General features: G+C 33.6%; 1 long non-coding RNA gene across 3 annotated transcripts; it reads left to right on the forward strand.

Moving 5' to 3' along the window:
* Window positions 1–15,622: 15,622 nt before the first annotated feature.
* LOC140010153 (uncharacterized) lies at window positions 15,623–23,260 on the forward strand. 3 transcript variants are annotated; one of them, XR_011817418.1, is made up of 3 exons: window positions 15,703–16,129; window positions 17,694–17,753; window positions 22,843–23,260. It is a non-coding gene; the product is annotated as an uncharacterized lncRNA (long non-coding RNA). The 3 variants fall into 3 exon arrangements; XR_011817416.1 differs by lacking the exon at window positions 17,694–17,753 and having other exon boundaries at window positions 15,623–16,129; window positions 18,374–23,260; XR_011817417.1 differs by lacking the exon at window positions 17,694–17,753 and having other exon boundaries at window positions 15,623–16,129.
* The last annotated feature ends 1,234 nt before the right edge of the window (window positions 23,261–24,494 follow it).

Here is a 24,494-nt window from a genome sequence, read left to right on the forward strand (position 1 = left end):
GTGTTTATGTGGCTTATGTGTTATGTGTTTTATTCGCTTTTCTTAGGATTTTGGCATCTAGATATTATGTTTACGTGTTATGTGCTTCGTGCTCTTATGTGTTTATTTGTTTTAATTTATGTTTTATTTGTTTCACTATAAATTGTTAATGCATGACGTCACCACACTAGTCCAACGCTAGTTGTGGTTTCTCCCTCCGCTTACTTGCTAGTCCAACGCTAGTAAGGATTTTTAGAAATGGGTTAGTCCAACGCTAGACCCTTTAGGTCATCTTGCGCTAGATTCATCTTTGTATGCTATTCACTACATTTTCATGCATATTTTCATTTTTAGGATCTTTTCTCATTTGCATGATATTCCCTATTATATTATCCCCTATTCGCTATAGGTGCTAATCATGTCATTTAGAATTGCATCTCATTTAAGCTAGTTCATTTGCTTGTTCATGTTAGGGTAATTATTTTTCAAACATGGGAAATGGGTGATTATAACTTTCTAGTTTAAATACCCTATTAATCCATGTATAAGAAAATTATGTCACGAGTTTTTTCGCCTCCCGTACCCTTTATGTTGCATTCCCTTTTTTTTTGATCACTTATATATATGTATATAATTTAATTTAATTTATTTTATTTTCTTTTCTTTTCTTTTTTTATCATTTGCATTCTCGTGACACCTTCAAGGATTCATTTTGGCCTTCGCAATAAACGTGATTGGTTCAATTAAACCCTTGAATGAACATTTTGTCCCTTTCGATATTTTATTTTTGCATTCATGTAGAAAACATTCAAATATGATAAAATTAAGGGTTTGATTTGGAAAATTTTGGGCTAAACCTCGCAACTAGCTTAGACTAGGTTGAAAGGGTACCTTAGGTTTGAGTTAATCGAACCTTTGCCTTCCCTTTCTCCAACCGTGACTCCCGAATCCATTTTCTCTTGTTTTTCAAAGACCTGGAGTTGTCGAAAAGGGTTTTATTTTATTTTATTTAAATACACTTTTTGGGTGACTTGGTACACCAAAACTCAATACCAAGTGGCGACTCCTCTTTTTTTTTTTTTTAAAAAACCCTTTTTGACTAAATTTTGGACCCAAATCGTCGCATTTTTCAAAGTCCCATTCTAGGTCCTTTTTCATTTATTATTAATAAATCACATTCTTTTATAAAGCCTTTTTTATTTTTCATCACGAAAAATGGGGTGCGACACATTCTTTCAAAGGAGCACTTCATACGTGTATACGCAATTTCTTTTAATTCTTTTTTATTTTCTTTTAGTGGTTGTCACGTCATCTCTCCCTATTAGGATTATGATCGATCCACTTGGACATATGACTGTAGCACGACGTGCGCATAGCAATATTTGAGAGATCATTCGAACCATCGACTGAAAGCCTAGGGATTGATGACCCTTCGTCTTTTAGTCTGAAGGTTTGGGAGTCTGAAAACTTATCGAGTTTAGATGTATTAGTGAGTCCAACCTCATGCATCCATATTAGAAATTACTTAGAATAGAGTCAACTTTACCTAATTAGGAACACTAGACACGAGAGGAGGGATTCTATCCCTTTTTCGTTACTTTATATTTTTGTATCATTTTATTGATCTAACGTGTTATGTGTTGAACTAACCTTTCTTTACTTTCTCTTCTTTTACATTCACAAACTTTATAAAATAAGAATTCTGACATGGTATTCTTTTAAGAACCCACCTTAGTAGAGAGATTCTTACACGTTTGAATTACAAGTTATTGCATTTTAATACTTTAATATTACACTTTATTTTTAGGCCTATTCTGGCATATAAAAAGGGTTCCTTTAGGTCATATTTAATTCCCGTTATTGCATATTTACTCATTTTAATAAATTGGCATCATGTATCAACCTTAGAGAGAATATCATTTAGGGAATTCCACTTCAAGAATATGCCAACTTTTTCTACCCTGAGTATCTAACCCGTTATAGGATTTTCATATTTAAATTTTCATTAAAACTAGAGGGTTGGGGCCTGTAGGTAAAGTATTTGACCCAAACTTTATGTTTCAGATGGACAGTTCTCGATGAATCAAATAGTTGCTGGTAGTCCCGATTGAGATTCATAGGTGGCCCATACTCCTTTCACCTAATGAAATCCATCAAGTAGCATCTCATTTAGGACAAATTGGAGATTTCAAGGACATTGAATCGGATGGTTATTTGGTAGAGGTCTTGGTACAATTATGGGACCCTAGTTGCACGGCATTTAGGATAGGAAACTGAGAAATGTGTGACAGCCCCACCTCCCCCTAAAGCGAACCAAAGGGTTCGGCGGACCGCCTGTCCAGCTCTCGCCGGGACTCACTCATTCACTACAGTCCTCAAATGAATTACAATATAAATCTCAAATATACATCAAATGCTCCCAAAATTTACATATCAAAAGCGAAGCGGAAACTAATCAATTGCATTATCAACTAAAACCTCAAGAGATCAAAGCAATACAACTTTCCCGAATAAGACTAAGGTCCTCAGTTCTCACATAAGTATAAGTACAATCGCAGTCTCAAATATTACACAAGGCAGAACTAAAACTTCAACGGTACAAGCGATGAGCCAACCATTCACATGAATACGTACTACAAGCCCTTCCTTTGCCTCGAGCCCTGTGGAGGGGAAATAAAATAGTTTTGAGGTGAGCTAGAAGTTTAGCGAGTCACCGGTAAAATCAGTAATCAAATCAATTTCACAATAGTTCATTTCACTGATGTCATGATTCAGTAATCAAATGTACGTTTATCGCTCGCGTGAGCCTGTGAAATCATTGTACTTAAATAACCAATGCTCAAATAGATTAATTAACAATGAAACAGTGATAGGGAGCCCGTTGGTGCTCCAAATGAACAGTAAACAGTGGTGGAGACGTTGGTTCTAAGCACAAGACTTCCTAGGAACTCATTGAAACCAAATCATGTCATGAACTCACATGCAAGCACACATGCTATGCAATCGCGTAAATAATGCAAGAAATGGTTTATAAGTAGCTTTAGAAATAGTTTGGGGTTACTCACCAACCACGGCTCATGATCCATCATAGACGGTTCATCGATCAAGTCCAAGCCCTTTAACTCAAGCTCAAAGCAACCAAACGCTCTCAAAGATCGGACATCATTTTTCCTTAATTCCTTTATTTGTCAACCTACAACCAAATACCAATTCTCATAGCAATTAACCACAATCACACATATGGTTCATAAGCAATACAATACATTCAATTGGAACCACAAGCCCCCTTCAATCAAAGCCAATTAGGAGCTTAATAACCAATCCATAAGAAAGCCCCCAAATTAAACCCTAAAACCAGACCACACAAGCCAGAAATTTTCTGCAAACAATCGTATCCAACGTATACAAGTTCCATTTTATACCACAACAAGCTATCATTCCAAGACCAATGAACCATAATCATATAAAATCAGAAAAATCCCCAATAAATCAGAAATTGGTCCAACTCGACTTAAAATCATAAAATCATCTACAATACAACATATTTAACTACTATAAACCACTAATATGCCAGTATTAAGAACCAAGAGGGAATTCCTTAGCAACTTACCTCCTAACTCAAGAAAGATGATGACTTAGAGCTTCCCTTCCAAATATCAATCCATCAAAAGCTTTAAATCCCATTAGTACACGCTTGTATGGAGTATATTCCAAAACCATCAGTGAAATCTCAAGATTTGGACAAGAAAGTAAAATTAGAAATGAAGAATTTTCCTCTCTTATTTCTCTCCCAACCAGCCGGCCAAGCAAGGAGCAAAAAGTGAAGATATTTCAGCCAAAACCAAGATAAGAAGGAAGAAAATCAGCTGGTCAAAATTGATGGCCGACATGCCAAGTCACAATCCGGCCGGATTCTTGGCCGGATTCGAGGCAGTGGCAAAAGTCATTTTTTTCAAAACTCCAAGGCAATCTGGCCAGGTATCCGGCCAGAAATTGGCCGGATTTCCGGCCGAATTCTCCAAAAACAAAGCGAACCAGAATTTTTTTTTTCTTTTCTTCTTCCGAGCGTCATAAAATGACTGTAACAATTGAAGAGGTAGTCAGTCTTCTCAACTTGTCGGTGCGTGGCACTGTAGTAATATTCCCATTTGCGTCCGGTAAAGTTGAGTTTTGTCATTTCACTGGATTAAAAGAATCTGTAGTTAAGGGTCTGATCAAAGTATAGATGTGAAATTCATGTTTGACCGGTTTGCATTAAAAGATGAATTTGAGAGGCATTTCGAAGATTTTTCGTTTATGTCTAAGGCAATGTGGGAGCGAAAGAAACCGTGGGTATATAGACTTGTCATGGCGGAAATTTACCTCTTTCCGCGAAGAGAAAAGAGGATCGCCTTCAAGATCACTAAGCTCATGTTTGACCTCTTTCTTAAGATTAAGAACCGACCATACTATATAATACCGATCATTTTAGCCGATATATTTGTCGCTTGTACCAGTTGCCAGAAGGGAGCGAAATTTTTCCATGGTCCAAATTTGATTCTGCACATGTGAGTTATGGAGTATTTTAGGAGAAAACTACCTGTTTTGGATAGCTTACCATTGATTGGGTATAATTGGATAGCAATCCATCACTAGATGATTGATAGGAATAATTTGCCGAGAAGTGCGTCAGAATACGTGGATTTCTTGAAAATGTTGGATCAAAAGATTAGATGGATTTTGGATTGGATCGATTGCTTCAAACCTATTCTATGTGCCAAGTCATCAGAATTTATCCCATTGCTAAGAACTCAAGACATTATGGCTTACGCGTCAAAAATATTTCTTAGACAGTTAGAACGAGTTCAAGGGTTGCCATCTACACCGGATATAACTGAATTCACTGTTAGTTTCGACAAGAGAATCTATCCGAGTGAAATTACGATGAAGATACCGATTATTGAAGCTCGGGAAACATTGTCCGACGATGAGCGCATTGCCTACATTTCAGAACTCAAGAAAAATGTTTTGGTCACCCTGCAATACGAGGATTAGCTTAGAGATTTTGGTATAAAAGAACGGAAGAAGGGTAATTTGATGAGCTCAAGAGGTTGATGGCTATTATCGAGACAAAAAATAGGGAGAATCTACAATTGAAAAAGTCCGTCAAAACTAATAAAGAGTTGGCAGAAAAAAGTAGAAGATCATGCAAATAAATGTGAGAAAAGCATCAAGAGTTGAAGAGAAAATATGGAGAATTATATGATCAAGCGGAACACATGAGCAATCCTTACTCTAGAGAATCAAAAGATGCTGTAATAGATAGGTTGAAGAGAATTAATAAATTTGTACGAAACCGTCTTCGAGAAATGATATAAATATTATGCAAATTCGGCAATACAATGACTTTTCTCTTTCGTGCAATATCGTTTATCGCGCCCCATTTTTTGGAAAATAACTTTAATTTTTTTTAGGTGTTAGAAAAAATGAATTTTTTGATTAATTTTTTATTTAAAATTTAGTTTTTTATTTTAGAGGATAAATAAAAAAAAGGGTCTAAAATGCGACTTAAAAAATGCGACGATTTTACCCCAAAATAATAGTCTAAAGAGGATTTTTAAGAAAAAATAGGAGTCGCCACTTGATATCGAATTTAGATGTACTAAGTCATCTAAAAATATATTTTTAATAAAAAAATAGATAAAACTCTTTTTAGACGACTTCAGATTTTTGAAAAATAAGAGAAAAGAGTTCGGGAGTCGCGATTGAAGAAAGGGAAGGCAAAATTTTAATAGAATCAAATCTAAGACATCCTTTCAATCTAACCAAGGCTAGTTGCGAGATTTAGTCGAAAATTTTCTTAATCTAACCTATAAAATTTATCACATTTGGATATTTCTACATAGATACATATCTAGACCTAAAAGATATCGAGAGGATCGAAATATCTTTTTAAAATTTAATTGGTGCAAATCACATTAATTGTGATGCCCAAAGTGATTCTTAGAAGAGGTCATGAAAAATACAAAATGGGACTAAAAAATAAATGATAATATATAAATAAATATACATGACCTAAAAAGAGGAGGCAACATAATGGGTACGGGATGCTAAAATTCGTGAGTCAAATTTTCCTTCTTATAAAGGAAAAAAGAACGTGCTAACATTAATAAACGATATTCGTTCATTTTTCATATTTGAAAGGTGACTTTTCTAATCTAATTAAACAAATGAACTAACCTATATCTAATTTTCTAAATGAAATACAAGTCGAAATGTCATGTTTTCCGCTCATAGGGATAAGAGAGATAATATATACCGGAAATATCATACAAGATGAGAAAATATTCTAAAAATGAAAAATATGTATGGAATGCGATGAATGTCATGCAAAAAGTATGAATCTAGTGTAAAAACTACCTAAAGGATCTAGTATCGGACTAACTCATTTCTATAAGTTTTCACTAGTGTTGAATTAGTGAAAAATCGGGAAGAATGACCACAACTAGCGTTAGACTAGTATGGTGACGTCCAGTGACGGAGCCGGGATTTTTTTTTTTGGCCAAAATTTTTTTCTAATAAAATTATCTTAATAAATTATGTTCAAAATAATTTTCTTCTATTTAAATATATGCCATCTAAAAATATCAAATATAAAATTTAATTATAAAGGTATGTCTATTCATAAATCTGCGGTACAGTCATAAAAAAAATTAACAAAAAAGATAACATTTAATTAAATATCTTATAATATCACAAACCATCCAATTTACACATTATGAGAAGATGCTCTCCAATATGTCACCTATGCAATATATATATATATATATATATATATAACGATGTAATATAAATGTAACTATTTTCAATTAAAAAAAAAAGATAAAAGTTATGTTAACATACTTTGAAATTTCAACATCTTTTCTTAGAAGTAAATTGAGTTCTATGCTCTTTTATAGAACTAAATTCATCTATGATTGAATCACTGCTAAAATTTTCAACAACTTCTTTTTCTATATACACAGTTAGACAAATTATTCAAGAAATTATCTTTCATCTTGTTTTGGAGTTTTGTCTTGATTATTTTCATAATTGAAAATGCCCGCTCTGTAGTTGCAGTTGATACAGGAAGAGTAAGAACAAGTTTAATCAATCTATCAATAAGAGAATATATCACTGATTTTCTTGTCTTCACCAAGCCTTGATATAACTCATTAATACCAGATAATTCTTGCAATTCAGGATGATTTGGAATGTCGAGCTCAAAATGTTGAAGTTTTATTCTTAGACGTACTAGTTCTTGTTCCATAAAATCATTTGGATAGAACTTCTCTGCAAGTTTACAAATATCATCAATCTTGAACAGCATAAATCCATTTCTAGGTTCTAAAGTAGTGATCAAAACAAGCAATTCCACGGTATGATCATTAAACCAGCTATGTAACTCTTGCAATTGATAATCAATTGTTGCAAGAAATATATCCACTCGATAATAATGCTCCACACTATCTCATCATGATGACTTCGAGATCTACCACGTCTTGCAATATATTGAGCATTCATATATGGGATATCAATTGGATGTTGCTCACAAAATAATTTAACTTTCACCAAGAAATCATTCCATCCCGAATCTCGAAAATTCTTCAGTAGCTTTGTTGTACTTAAGACAAGATGCATTGCATTTAAAATATCTTGAGATTTACGTTGCAATGCTATACAAAAAAGATGAGTAATTTTCATAATGTCTTTCATAAGATGCAAAGTGAAAACAAACTTAAAGAATAGCAACTGATTCAAAGTAAAATTTGCATCTCCACGTTGAGAGTATGAACCTCCATCTACTGCAATGTTACTTAAAACCACACAAGTAGCATTGAACATTTTTAATAAACTAGAAATAGAATCCAAATGAGAACCGCAACGAGTATCTCCAGCTCATTTTAAAGTGTCAATTTGATTAAGCCCCCTTTCAGTTTCAAGTTCACCATTAGCAATCTTAGTAGCAACTTCAATTGCTTGAGCCTCCTTTAATTCATCATTACGTTTGCTAGATGCAATAACAATGTTGATAATGAAAACTAAATTGGAGAAGAATTGATGAACAGAAGCTACTTCTCTAGAAGTTGCAACTAAAGCAAGTTGAAAGTTATGAGCCAAACAATGAATGTAATAGGCATATGGACATTCATGGCAAATTAAAGCTTGCAAGCCATTCCATTCAAAGATGACTAATTCATATATATATATATATATATATATATATATGTATATATATCAACTCTCATAATATAAACTAAAATTGTAAAAATTTAGGGGGAGCTAATTTTATTTTACATACATATTTACATATTATGAATTAAAATTCTCAAAACTCATGGCTCCCCTCTGCCTCCCCTTGGCTCTATCATTGGTGACGTCATGCATTTGTCATAACTAAATAAATCATATAAAATATAATTAAAACAAGTAAACACATAATGCACATAGAACACATAACACATAGGCATAATTTCTATATGTAAAATTCTAGTGAAAACGAATAAACACGTAAACAAACAAGCATGCAAGCACATAAGCAAATAAACGCAAATAAAAATCTAACTGTTATATTTGGAGTCCTAATTACAATCTAAAGGGGAAAATTTTTAAAAATAATAATAACCTAACTACTACATTTATTTAGCTAATTATATTTTTGGCAAAAATTAAAACCTATATATTGCATAATCGAGTTAAATGCATATCTTGAACACCTATCTATTACAATTTGGTATTTAAATATCTCACAAATAATCATCAAATTTAAATAAAATAAATGAAATTTAAAATGAATGAAATGAGTAATTAAAGGAAAAAGTCCTCAAAGCATGCAATTATACATAAAAAAAAATGCATAGGAGCACATAAGAGGATTTAAAATAATAAAAGAAGATACCTCCCTTGAAATGGTGATTAAATGAGATGACATTTGTCCTATTTATACTCCAAAGTCAACAAAACAGTCAAAGCACCTATTTAATTAGAGAAAAAAGTCCCAATGGCCCTTCAATTAATAGTCGAGTGAATTTTTGGCCCTTCAACAATTAAAACTAAATTTTTGACACTCAATCTATCAAAAGTGTTAAATATTAGGCCTTCTATCAATTTAATCAGTTAAGGATGACGGAAAACAACATCACATGCACTCCACAAGGTATTAGCAGGGGCATTCTTGTCCACCCATGAGAATTCATCGAGTAAAAGGCAGGCAAAAAAACCTAATTGAAGGATCATTTTATAGCCCTTTTCTTTACTCCCACATCATCTTCAATAACAATCAAGAAGGCTTCATTTTACTCTGCTGCTGCTGCTACTGCAAGCCACATGGAAGACTTCATCGGCAGAGGACCTCTCTCTCTCTCTCTCAAATACAAAAGGAAGGAAAAAAGGAAAGCCAATATATAAAAGAAAGGAATTTAATTCGACTGCTGTAAGTTACAAGAAGGACTTCATCTCCCTACTAACCCCTCATCTTTCTCTCTCAAATACTAAAGGAAGGAAAAGGGGTAAACCAAAATACAAAAGGAAGGAATTTAATTAGGAAAGATAGTCATGTAAGTGGAAGGATTGTTAGTTACTGTCCCAAGATAGTTAAAGCCCATGGGTCTTGAATTTAGTTAGTGAGATTTTTTTTATTTGAAAACGGAAGAATTGGTGTTATCATATTTTCCCAAAACTCCATATGTATCTACAATCCTCCATGGCAAAACTTTTGGATTTCTTGGAAATGCTCTTCTCTGTAAACTAAATTATACGACTATTTATAATTTAAAAATAGCAGGGATTGGAAGTGAGATAAGCCCAGCATTTTGGAAGAGGGATTCAAAAAGGTATGTTGCATCTTTGTATTGGATTGCTGTATCTTTGTATTTGATTCCTTCTTCCCTTCTTTTTCTCTATGTGTGTGTGTGTTTTTTTTTTCTGATTTGTGTCATTTTCTAACAATTCTGATTTTATACTTGATATTGTTGACTATTTCTTTTTTTTTTTTAAAGCTAATTTTAGGCAAATTTGAGTTGTTTACTACTTTACTGGCTATTTTATTACCTGATTCTAGCATTGCCACACTTATGGATGGAGCTACTGATGGAGCTGCAACCATCATGGAGGAGAAGATAGAGGTCAGCGAGGTCATTGAGGACATGCCTAACAATGCTAGAATGCCCCTGATAATTCTTGCGAGCAGACAAGAATACCCTTGTTAATTCCTTGTGGATTGCACGTGATGTTGTTTCTGCTCATCCTTAACCACTGGAATTGACGGAAGGCACAACATTTGGCATTTTTGATAGATTAGAGGTCAAAAGTTTACTTTTAATTGTTGAAGGGCCAAAAGTTTACCTGACTAATAGTTGAAGGGCTATTGAGACTTTTTTCCCATTTAATTAACAAATAATGATAAAGAAGTGAAAATAAATATGAAATCTATCAATTAAAGCATTTAAATGAAGTATAATTAATAATTAAAGAAGATAAATAACTTATATTTAAGAAATCAAAACTATTAGGGATCTAATTGTAAAACTTGAGAAAGTTTTTGGGATCAAATTATAATTATTATAAGAATCAGGAGTCAAAATCAAAGAAAAATAAAGTTTAGGGATCAAATTTTAATTAAATTAGGGATCTAATTGAAAAAAATTCAAAATTTTTAGGACCATAGTAAAGATACTCGGAAATTCAAGGACTGGAATGCAATTTCCATTATCATATCTCTTGATACAACAGGCCACTTGGGCCATTTTATTTTCTATTTTAGGCCGAAGCATCCCAAGCCCAGCGAAGGTCTAAAAAAATATACAGGCCAACCTATCACTTTTGATCAAACAAATTCGCTCAAAAAAGGTGAGGTTTAACTCCTCAAGCTCATGCCAAAACCCATAAAAAGAAAGCAAAACCCATTTCCTAAACCCAAGCAAACCAACTCTAAACCCAAAACCTAAATTTTCTTATAAAACCCAACAAGATATTAAATTAAATAAAAAATTTAAACCCTAATCATGCCCTAAAACCCAGAAATAGTCTACCCAAAACCCCACTTAAAATATGCAAAAGAAGATTAAAACCTAAAAGCGATGAAATTGATTATATTTTTTCCAGATTTTGGCCCATAGTAGAATTATGTAAGGGGTTAAAACACAATTTCCAAAAATCACATGCATCTTCTTCGTAGTTTTCTTCTACAGTAACCCAGAAAAGCTTATTTAGCACACGAAAACCAGCCATGAACTCAAGCAAAGCTCATGGATTCATCAGCTAAAATCCAACAAGAACCTCTACTCAACAAGAAAACAACACAACACGAGATCAATGGCTCAAAATCCCCCCTCCTCAGATTTGTAAGTAGAAAGAAAAGTAGACAACCTTCATTCATGGGTTCCAAACAAAGGCCCAAAACATAGCTTTGATCATGAGCTGCAAAACTTGCAAAGATAACAAGGACAAACATTCATAGTTGATGGCTTTCACATTAACTTGCCAGTTTCATCATCCTCTTAGTAAGAGGCATCATATCCAACGATAAACATACAGCAAGCACAAAACTCATGAAACAATAATAAAAAAAATTGCTATTTAACGAGTTTATTTTTTTTCCTGTGGATTGTACAAGCAAAGGAAAGGGTTAAGACTTACCTAAAGAGGTGGAACCCAAAGGAGTGACCAGAGATTGCTTCTATGGAATTTTACAAATTTGCAAATGTATCAGTCAAACGGATTCGTGACTTTAGGGGGCAAATTCGAAGGCTTTCTCAACGTTTTTTGCAAAAAATTTCTGAACAAAACTCCTTCCCCCAACTCCCTAGTTTGCGCATAAGCTGATAGCTCCTTAGATGAAGCCCAATCGAAAGAGAAAGACCCTTTGTAAGTAGGCTGGATAATCAGCCTTATTCTCCAAAAATTTCTGCAAAAAATTTTCTTCCTTTTTCTCTCTTTTCTTCCATTTTCTTCCCTTTTTTTTTCTCTTTTCTTTCTATGTTCTCCTTTTCCGTCGCCTCCACTCTTTTTTTTCATTAGAGCTGCGTTATTATGCATTTATATGGAATCAAAATCCCAAAAACTAGAACAAGGATTAGGATTTAGTTTTTTAGAAAGAACATAAGGTGTTATTTTTTAAACCCTTTGATCAATTGATTAGCTGTCCAAAGATAAGATTTGGGAAGGGGTGAGCTGTTTTTCTGTACTAATATTACTTGGTGCAAACAGGTGAAGGAAAAAATGTACCAATTTGCATGTACCTGCTTTTGGTTTTTTGTTGGAAGTTTGGTGAAGAAGACACGCATGTGCATGAAGCTTCAGTTTTTTTTTTTTTACAAAAATCTGATTTTTCCTTCTTCCTTTATTTCTTTTCTTTCCTTTTCTTTTCCGATTTTTCTAAAAAATGGTTTGAAGTGATTTTTTTAAGAAATAGAAATGAAACAAAATAAACTAAAATTAATAAATTTTTAAAAAATAAACTAAAAATGAACAAAAATAGGAATAAAATGAAGTAAAATAAATGGTAAAATTTTGGTGTTTACAATTTGCCTCTATTTGTTTGAATTTCACAGAAATTTGAGAAAAAAACGTAGACACAAAATTATTCACTTTTCTGACTCAGCTACAAATGAAACAACTAACAAAACCTAATCAATCAAAAAATCTAAATTTAGAAAATAAAAAGTTGGTGGGATAAAACTCAAACCTAACAAAATAACAGTTGGTGGGATAAAACTCAAATCCAACAAAATAAACGGTTGGTGGGATAAAACTCAAACCCAATCGAAATAACGGTTGATGGAATGAAACTCAAATCCAAAGATAACGGTTGGTGGAATAAAATTCAAATCCAACAAAATAAAAGTTGGTGGAATAAAATTCAAACCCAATAAAATAAAGGATTTGTAGGATAAAATTCAAATTCAACAAAATAAACGGTTGGTGGAATAATATCCAACCCCAATACGGCTGGTAAAATAAAATCCAAATCCAATAAAATAATAAGTTGGTGGGATAAAATCCAAACCCAACACAATAAATGATTGGTGGGATAAAATTCAAATCCAACAAAATAAAGATTAGCGAGGCAAAACTCAAATCCAACAAAATAACAATTGATGGGATAAAAGCCAAACCCAACAAATTAAATGGTTAGTGGGATAAAATCCAAATCCAACAAAATAAATAATTAATGGGATAAAATCCAAACCCAACACGATTGGTAAAATAAAATTCAAACCCAATGAAATAATAAGTTGGTGGGATAAAATTCAAATGCAACAAAATAAAGATTGATAGGATAAAATGCAAATCCAACAAAATAATGGTTGATAGGATAAAACTTAAATCCAACAAAATAAACGGTTGGTGGGGTAAAACCTAAATCCAAAGAAATAACAGATTTGTGGGATAAAACCCAAATCCAATGAAATAACATGTTGGTGGGATAAAATTCAAATCCAATAAAATAAAAATTGGTGAGATAAAATCCAAACCCAACAAATAAAGGTTGATGGGATAAAATTCAAATTCAACATGGTTGGTAAGATAAAACTCAAAACTAACAAAATAACAGTTGGTGAGATAAAATTCAAACCCAATAAAATAAAGATTTGTGAGATAAAATTCAAACCCAATAAAATAAAGATTGGTGGGATAAAATTCAAATCTAATAAAAAGGTTGTGATCAATTGGCTAGTATTCCAACCGCATGTTCCATGCTACTTGTTATTCAAATATGAATTGTTGCTTGAATTGACTTATTATTGTATATGCGAGTATGTACTTTATCGCAGTCGATCTAATTTGACTGAACTTTTGATATCCTATTTACAAGTGAACTATTTGTAAGTGAACTGATATACGTGTGCATGACTTGAAATTCGGTTGAAAATGTTATCTCATCGACTATACTCACTACTTGGGATCTCAAACCTCACTGCCTAGTTGGTTGAATCAAGTCAGCAAGGGTTTGGTTGAGGAGATTGACGAGCTATAGGTATTGTATACTATTTATTCCACTGAATACTGATTCTCCACTAATTACTGTTATTCCATTGGAATTGGTATACTTAAGTATTACCACCACTGTTACTGTTTGATATCCCGATAGGGAGATTGAACGATGGACGGAAATTGGAGTAAAGCGATGATCTACAGACATTATTACTATGTTTCAAAGATTGATGGAGTGTCAACAGACTCGAAAAACGCTGTTGCTTGACTGGCTGCAAGTGAAATACTATACGAGACTAAGTACTACGTCTAAAATCTGGCAGGAACTACCGTATTAGCTGTATCAACATTTGAATCTTGAGTGCTCTGCCTAGATCTTGGTCGGAGCAACCGTATCAGTACTGGATCCTTTTTTTACTGATGTTAAATTGTTTATTTGAATATGTGAACTGTTAATGATTTCACTTATTGTTTCTTACTTTCTTCATTTTAAGATTTTTGAGATATGTGATTGAATCTTGTCAATTTGACTGCATATATTTTTGGAATCTCATTGGACTTTTAACTCATTCTATTATTTGTTTTCCTTAACGGGATGCAGGAATGAGAGAGACAAGAATAATAATGGTTTGTAATAGAATATCTTGAGTTTGTATTTGGCCGACACTGTAGTATGGTACTAATTGTTTAATCTCTTCTCCTTTGGATTGTACTTTGACTTGAATATTTGGACTATTTGTGGCATATAAATATTATATTAATGAATTTTAGTGTTATTGATTTGAAAATGTTAGTGAGTGAATCCTAGCGAGAATTGAATAGGCAGTCCACCAAACCCTTGGGTATGCTTTAGGGGGAGGTGGGGTCGTCAGACGTGGTATCAGATCTCTTGATGAGTTCATGCCAGGAGAGGATTCGCAGACTATGGGGATTAACTTGTTAAGTGTGAATTGCTTATTATGTTAGGAAAAAATAGATAGGTATGTCGAGTAGGAATTTAAAAGTTGGTTGATTTGTACTTGGGAGCATACAGTTTGAGACGTGAATTCTCCTAGTTTCGGATTCTTATACTTGAGTACTGAATAATTCTCCTGATGGAATACTTATGAATTAGGAAGAATATAGTTTATTATATTATGATGTGAATAGAAATCACTGTGATAACTCGAGAAAATCTTGAATAAACTTAGCCATTATTACCTTATTTCATCATTTGAAATATTATAAATAACAATAATTGGTCAAATTAAATGACAAAATTTAATTGTTCTATAAATTGAGGAGTTAGCAATATCCTAGAATAGTGTAGGAAAACATATATATATTTAACAAGAAGAATTTATTCTAAATATTAGTTACACGAATCAAATAAACATCCGATATGCATATTACCGTTTGTGACCTTTGAATATATTGAATAGTGGAATAAGTGATACGTCTAGTTGAATTTCTTTAAGATCAAATGTAATAAAATCTACTGGATAGATGTATTTAGAAAGTTTTCAAGGTAAATGCAAAATTGGAACAAACGGAAAATTTTGAGTCAAAGTGTGAGGCAATAAAATTTCGGGTTCATGGCAACCAAATAAACTAAGATGAAAATACCAAACTAACCACCGAATTTCAGATTAAATACCATGCAACCAAGACCCAATCATTAGAAATTTATCAAACAAATTGGGTGCTTGAGGAATTAAAACCAATTAGAGGTCAACTAACTAGCTATTAGACCAAACGGTGGAGAGGAAATAAATGGAATTTGGCTGCTGACTTGGGACGGTGGGTAGCTCTCATCTGGACAGCTGCCCCGAAGGAATCTGCTGAGTATGCAGTGACCGAATGAGGTGAACATTGGATTGATCAGCACCGAATGAAGAAGCTTGAGTGGTCGGTGGAGTGAAGGAAATATGTTCAAATGCTCTTCTTACCAACCAAGCATTGGAAACCAAACCGAGAGAGAGAGTTTCGGTCATAACCATTCATTCCAAAACACCACCGGGTGAGAAACATTTGTGGTTTTCACTGCTTCCAGTCTGCACCCGAGAGAGTGAGTGGGAGAGAGAGACACTGGTTCGCTTCACTTCTTCAGCTAGTAACCTCAATACCGCGAGCCAAGCCTGGAAAAAAAAGGGAGAGAGAGCTGGTGCAAGAATTAGAGAGACCGAAGCTGCAACTATTAAAAACGTAACAGAAAAGGGTAAGACTCTTGTAACCTCCCTTTCATTCCCTGAATACAACCGCATATTGGAATTTAGCAAAGAAAATGAGTTCCTAGCTAAGGTAGAGTTCCGTTTTGAGGAGGATATTGTCGGACAGCAATGAAGGAACCAAGAGTTGTTGTTGCAGCCATAAACTTGATAAACTTTCTGTAATAACCCCTTAATCATCTAGTACACTTGATTATACTTGAATAATCATTGTGGTATGCTGGATTTTACTTACGAAAGAAAAGAAGAGTGCAGCTGAAGGGAGAACCTGTTTAGGGAGGTTATCCGCTGAAATCTTTTCAGCTCTATCCGAGAGAAAAAAAAAACTGATCATGCGGTTATTAATCGAATGCATGAAGTAATTTTCTACTAGAGGCTCAAACTATATGTTCTCACCTTGTCTTACCTGAGAACCTGGAGTGGTGTTGATAACTTGAGTGAAAATTCTGCTTAGCTGACCGAGAGAAGAACTAGGAAAATTTCCAGGTTTCCTTATAGATTTTTGGGTTCCAAACACCTACGTTGAGACTTAATCCATGGTATAATATTCTAATCTTAGCATGCATGTTAGATTCAAGTATATAATGAAGTAATGAATGGAGAAATTCTTGCTTAAAAACTGATTGCTGTCCAAAATCCATCATGTCCGAAGGAAGAAACAAGTTCTCATCAGCTTTTCCTTTGAAGTTTTAACTGCTCAAGTGTTTTATATGATATTAAAATTTGGTGTTCTGTACAAGGCTCATTTGTAGTTTAATAAACGTGGTTAACATGTCTAGTTGGGATAAAAAAAAACTTGGAAGGAGGAACTTGAGTGAAACGGCAAACATTGGACTGATATATACATAGCTAAGGGATTGCTTAAAAGCTGTAATAATTAAGACTGATTTATGTGCATAGTTTGCACAAAACATTGGTTACAATTAAATGTTTCTTATCCTAATTCATATTAGATTAAATGTAAGTTAAGTAGTTGGTGATTTAATCAATTGGAAAATGAAGTTATAGGATGAAAACTTGAAGTATTATTGCTGAATTTATGTAGATGGGTTGTATAGCAATGAGTTAAAACTTATTTGATGTTTTAGAAACTCTAAGGTAATTTGTTATGGCTGTATACATGAAATGGCTCCTAATTACTTAAATTGGTTTCTAATTACTTAATATTGTCTTCACAAATATTTTAAAGACTATAAAATTTGAGAGGCTAGTGTAGTGAAATAAAATTTAAAGTGCACACAACTTAAGCCTTGGCTAGTTAAAAGGAGAACCAATGGAGTGTTTCTAAGCTTGTATCTTAGGATTTTGAGTGAAAAATAAGTTACAGTTAATTTAAATACCTATAAGATTATAACCTTAGAACCTATGTATAATTCCTGGTTTAAATGATAAAATTAATAAGTTTCAAAATAAAATGTAGGATAAATAGTAAAAAAAGAATATATTTGTATTTCAAGGTTAAACTTGATTTTAATAGTTTAAATAATAAAGTAAGAATGATAAATGAGCATCTACAGATTATATATTTACCTTGAAATTATTAACTTGTCCCAGGAAATAACTGTGAGTCAGGAAACAAACTCGAGGCTCAAGAGTAAATTATTTGGATAATTGGTGAGTGTTTTCCGAATTTACGTGTCAAACTGCTTATGTGTACCTAAGTGCAATTATATGGCGAATGTGCTTATTATGAAATATTGCTAAGTGATTCATTGTGAAGTGTTTTCAATTGTCCCTCGCCTTCTAAGTCGAGGGTACACTTTATTGCACTCGGCTTAGTTGAGTTTGAAGGTTGATAATTGATCAAGTGATATTGTAAGTGTGCATGACTGTAAGCTGTGTGTGTACTTTATCACACCGGCTGAATTGGGCCCCAAAACCCTCTGTTCAACGGACTATTCGAGCCAGCAAAGGGCTTGGTCGGGTAGGACGATAGCTTTGGGTAAGTATTTCGATATACTCAAGTATTACCACGGAGTAGCAGATTACTGATATTGATATGGCCATCTATGTGAGGGAAGTGTTTATTGTTTTGGAGGTTATAAGAAGGAGTTCGGTGGAGTGTGTAGTGCATTGAAGTGGCTCTAATGCGAGCACCGTATCCTTTTAAAGTGATTGTACAGTGAAATGTGCACTACTTGCTTAATTGTACTGATTTGAGTGCTTATTGACTGTTGCTTGCATGGAAACCTCACGGGCATAAGCTCACCCTTTTAGTTTTATTTTCCTTATAGGGGTTGAAGTTTGAAGGATGATCGGGTAGCATTAAAGTGTTTTGAGTGGTCTAGTGTTATATATTGATGATAAGACTTGCATTTTGTATCCATTCACGGATAGATTTCTATTTCACACTAGTTGGTGATGTACTTAAGTATGAATGTTTGGACGAGTCACTTTTGTAATTTGTAGTAGATAAAACTTTTGTCTTACTAAAAAGTATTAAGAGTGGATGTTTGGATGATTAATGAGAATTGTTATCTCTGAAGTTAATGTGAGTGAGTGAGTCCTGGCGAGAGCCAGGCAGGCGATCCGCTAACGTCTAGGGTATGCCCTAGGAGAAGGTGGGGTCGTCATAATCACGATTGAATTTGAAAAAGTAGAATCGATTGAGGAGATTGGATATATGAATGTAGTTATACATTAGTCGAATAAATGTTTGGCTAGAGTTTTAATAAATGATGGTTAGATTTGAACTTTGATGGTGGTCATGAACATTTAAGGTGCTAGCACTTTAGATCTGGTTAAGTTTTCCTAAGAATGTATGAATTTGTTATGTGTTTACTTGATTTTGATACAGTCTAACTTAAACTAAATATGTATTTATTTTGTAATATTAAATGAATGCACTTTGGCTTTTGATTGACTATCCTTGCTTATATGATCACTTGATTTCTATCTTTCTATAAATATATATATATACACTTGGATTTGTGTTAAAAATAAAAACTAGGCAAATGACATTGGGGCGTTCACATAGGTTTAGACAACCCCGAAATTAAGGAAGAGTGATTGGAAATCTGTAGCTGACCAAATTAGGAACCCAGGGCCGAGATAGGAGACCAAGTAGTGATGGCCATAAATTGGATGACATATTTTTTAGAATATTTAATACCCCAACAAGGCCAAGGGACTGGACTTGCAAATCAACTTAGAGGCCAAGATACGGGAGAGGTTAGGGTTCTAGAGAGTGTTTAAAATAATAATAGAAAAAGAAGATGTTTTTCGCCTAAGTTTTCTGGAAGTCCTAACCTCAAAGTAGTTGAATCTTGGTTAGCAAATATGGTCCCTATCTTTGATGTTTTAGGGTACCTAGAGGAAAGGTAAGTGACTTTTGTGGTATTTCAGTTTGGAGGAGCGATTTGTTCATGGTGAAACATGCATGACACTTTCGTGTTAGTGATTAGTACTTTAGTAGAAGTTTAAGATTGTACATTATCTGAGATTGAGAATTTTGGATTATGTATGGAGATTCTGAAGAAAAGGGTTTGGGTTCTAATCTTATATGCAAACTTTTGATGAAATTTGGATGATTGCTTTGATTGAAGATTGTAAAAGGCACTGTTGGGGGAAGCAGTCATAGTTTCTTCTTGAACATGACTGTTTAAGATGAGGGTATAGTGGAGACTTTTAAAATCAAGCAAAGGGGAGTGATTTGTAAGGAGTATGACTTAGTGCTTTGTTATGTACATAAGTGATAATAGCAACCATTTTGGCAAGTATCAAGAATAGAAGTAAGTGTCATAGTATCTTGAGATATTGCTTATTTGTGTTTAAATTTCTCGTTTATTTAGTTTAAAAATAGTTAAGAGTAGTTTTTCTGTGAGGACTTGCAAATTCCTTATATTTTTCTTTAAAATTTCCTTTTATTTGGAAATTATTTGGAACTTAGTACTTTATAATGGCCCTACTACCCAATCACCCCACAATAAGTGTAAATGAATATAGAAGTAAGGGTTTCGTTGTTCGTTTTCAAGTTAGAGCGAATTAGGGTTTTCACGTTTTTCCGTAATGTGACTATTCAGTATGGAGTGAGGATCAAATTTGGTAGGTAAGAGTGACTTTTGGATGAGGAAATATTATATGATTAGAAGTGATAATAATAAGTTAGTGATTAGAAGTTAAAAACCCTAGTATACGCGATTTAAGAAAAATCGGCTCAAACCGATAGGTATCGATCACTACCGATTGAACACACCACTTGATTATCACTTCCCTACATGTCCTTGATATTGTTGCAAAATATCTCCCTTATCCTCAGCCCTTATAGCCGAAATATTTGACCCAAAATGCAAGGAAAAGAAAACAAAATTTTAGTTGGTTTTGGTGGTGACAAGTGTTGGCCACCTATGGTTCCTTGACCAAGCCAATGTCTTACCTTCTTATCTTTCATTTGAGTTCATTCTTCACCATTTTTTTTTGTTTTGGCTGAGAGCAAGGAGAGACAAAAGAGTGAAGAGAGTTTTCAATTTTCAACCTTGAATCCAACCTTTTGAGTGCAAACAAGAAAAACTAAACCGATTAATCACTAGTTTGGAAGCTTGGGAAGTTTGAGGAAAAAAAAATTTCAAGGAGAAGTGGAGGATCCTTCTTGCAAGCTCTTGTATTGAGGTATAATGGCTGATCAACCTTTCTTTCTCCATTAATCATGATTAAGTTGGGTATTAAGGTTAGAATTGTGCTTGTGATGCTTGTTTCAAATGGTTTTGATGATTGGAGTGATGAATTTTGAGTTAGGATTTTGATTGATTCACTTATATTTCTTGTGGGTTAGGTGTTATATGATGTATATATATGGTATATAATCTTATAAAGGAGAAAGTAGTGGTAGTTGTAAGGTAAAAATGCGACTTATAGTTTGAATATAGCAAAATTCCAGATTTCTGGAAATTGTAGCTTCAGTTCTGCCTGATTCTAGTTCACTATGTTAAAGGCCGAATTAGGCTTAGGCTAAAATATGAAAGTTATAGAGAATAATGTTTTATAATTGCCTACAAAATTTCAGCTCAATCGGAGTAACGTAGCCTATGAAAAGACCTAAATATCCTGACTGCCTAGGTGAATCCAGCGATCAGTTTTGAATATTTCACCAATCTAGTCGTGTCTTTTTACCATGATATGTACTGAACTAATATTTAGCCAAAACATGAAAGTTGTAGTATTATGTCTTAGCTTTCTAACGCCACTGAAAACGCCTTAATTGGATTTTGGTAGCCTGAGTTATTGTCATTTACACATAATGTGGTTAACTGACCTGTTTGTGAGATTCTGGTTCTGTAATTTAAAATTTTGACCTAGATACACTACGAACTGGACTAAGTGATCTTCATCAAAGTTGTAACTCTCTGTCTTAGCTTCGAAACGGTATAAATTGCACCTCAATCCGATAAGCGTAGTCTCGATTGTGTCCATTACGCAAAATAACATCAAATCTATCTTTTGTTTCTTGACGCAAACTTCATTTCCGCACATGTTCCTAGCTTGATTTTGTACTTGTATGACTTTGAGCCTATGGAATGGCTACTGAAATGAGATGATTTTGTGTGTGACTTTGGGATTGATTGAGGAAAACAATGAAGTCATAAATGACTGGAAAATAGGTAAATACATAGGGCGTGCTGTCCAAATTTACGTTCGAGGGCTAAACAGCTATACTTGCGACTCGAGTAAGGCTTGAGAGCGAATATCACATGAACCATCTAGGATATTTGCATCTTCTTTTATCGAGGTATATAAGTGAGAATTTAGCCGAAACTTGTACCCTTGGAAAAATGAACTTAACGACTAATAGAAATACGTTTTCTTTATCACTTTGACTCAAATGGAGATTTTAAAGTTTTACGAGTGAGTATAAGTTTTACAAATATTTTACTTATGTCTTTTGGTTTAAATGTACTTTTTTCACTGCCAAAATCATATTTATACTTTGTACTAGTACGTATTCGAATTTTCTTTGAATCACTTAAATCTTTGATAGTTGAAGTATAATGTATTCTTTTAATTATATTAGAGTTCATCGGTAACTGATGGTATTATCTGGAAGGATATTTTGGATATTATTTTGCGTAAATAAGTGAGTGTTCCTTGTTTGTTATATTTTCATTGACTATATGGCTTGTTCTTGACTATATGATTACATGTTCCATGTTATCAATGACTGTTAAAACGAATTTTACTAGGTGAGTGTATACTTTATCGCACTCAACCTAAATAAATGTGAAATTTTCAATGATTAAATGCTAGTTGCGCATGAATGTAAGCCGTTTGGCTGAACTGGGCCCTTGCCCTTTGTTACTTGTCGACTCGAGCCAGAAGCGGATTCGGTCGAGCGATTTGGTGACCTTGAGTGAAAGTTTGGTATACTCGAGTATTACCTTGTAGTCTGGTGGAGCCTGGCCAACGTCTAGGAGGGGTGAATGAAATGAATGAACGAATGTCAATGCAAATGAGGGGTTTTACTTACAAAAATACATTTTCAAATGATTGGAGAAATAAGGGGATGAAAGGAGAATGAATGAACGAATGAATGAATGGCTCCTTGTGAGCACGTATCCTTTTAATGAATATGTTATTAACACTTTCTATTGTAAATGTTTCTTGAGTTATTGGTTATCTATGGTTAATGCATTGGCTTTATTGTTTGATTATGTGTTTGGAACCTCACTGAGCTTATAGCTCATCCCTTTAGTTTTGTTTTCCTTAACAGGGGACGCGAGCAAGGACGAGAGCTCTGTATAGACTAGTTTAGTCTAGTTCTTTTGATTCTTTTGTAATAGTTTTCGCCCTAACACTTGGCAAGGGTTGGATGTATGAGGAATTGGGAACCTTTGTATATTTGAATTTTGTACTTCCTTTGGAGATAGGAATGAATATAAGTTTATGTTTTCAGTTTGGGGTCGGTATTCGTTTGTTTTGTAAATTTTATCTTCAATTCCTTGAGGTGAATGACTGAGCCCTGGTGAGAGTTGGATAGGCGGTCCGCCGAAACCTTTGGTTCGCCTTAGGGGGAAGTGGAGCTGTCACATTTTCATGGATTATTTGGAAGCAAAAGAACTTAAGAGTTATATAGTTAGAGTTTCAATTTGTGATTCGCTACTCAATTATATACTATGATTTGTCTGGCAGGTTGTTATTTGAGATTAAGTGATTCAATGATATGAAAAATTTGGAAGATATACATGAAGAAATAGAGGTTCTTCGAAAAAAGGTAGAGTTCCAAAAGAAATTGGCTAAAAACTAGGAAGGACAATGGAAACAAGAGTATACGGAGAAAATGGAGTTACTGAGCAAGAATATGAAAATAAAAAATATAATATATACGAAGGGATACTAGAGGAGTTGCAAAATAAGTTCGACTTGGTGCATTCTGCTATTCGAGTTGTATCTCAAGACATTTTCAGCAACCAAATTAAAAGTGGTAAAGGAAGCTTCCACATTATCAAAGGGAAATGCAAAAATATTAATGGAGATAAACATGCCATGAAGGAAAGAAAGAATGGATATTTTAAGAAGAAATTTGTAACCGTTAAGTGTGAAATTTATGACAAAATCTCATACTAGAATATGTGAGTTGAAAATTAGTGCCTTGTAGATGCTGCAACTTTGGACGTCAAGTGAGAGACTGCCCGAAATAAATGACTTAAGCTGTGGAAAATCTGTTATTTTAGTCGAAGTTAGCCCTTCATGATGTTTTATCTGAAAACGTTATATTTGTTGGCCTATATATAGCGAAAGTTTTATGTAGTAAGTTGGATTCCAGTTATAAATCTTGAACTTGAAATCTGATATTTGCATTAGTAATATGAAATGCCTATGTTCGATTGACATTAAATTCCTATCCATAAGTCAATTGCTGCAATTTAGTTTCGGATTTAGGAGAATTATTTATTTGTGATTAGTAAGGAAGAAATTTTGATGAGAAAGGGTAATATGTGTATAGTTTGGATAAGTCGGAGGAAATCCTGTAGAAGAGAGAACTTGAGTTTATTTTGCGAGCAAAGGGTGAGAATTTTGAGCACGAAATTCTTTTAAGGGGGAAAGAATGAGAAGATTCGAAAATTATTTTATATTTTCTCTTATTTTTGAAAAAAAATTAATTTATATTTTCTTTTATCTTAATTTACTGCCTTAATTTCATGGTGACTTTAATGGTTGAGTCAAGATTTCTATCTTTTCCCTTTTATAATTTGGTGCATGTTAAATTTCGTAGTGCATTAAACTGGTGTGACTGACTAGTGAGATGTAACAAATTTGGTGGACGAGAATGGATGTGGTATTAGAGAAATTATGTGATTAGAAGTGCTAAAAGTAAATTAGAGAAACACAAGATAGATTGGTTGTTAGAGACACGAGAGAGAC

The sequence above is a fragment of the Coffea arabica genome, chromosome 7c (assembly GCF_036785885.1).
Source record: "Coffea arabica cultivar ET-39 chromosome 7c, Coffea Arabica ET-39 HiFi, whole genome shotgun sequence".
NCBI lineage: Eukaryota > Viridiplantae > Streptophyta > Magnoliopsida > Gentianales > Rubiaceae > Coffea > Coffea arabica.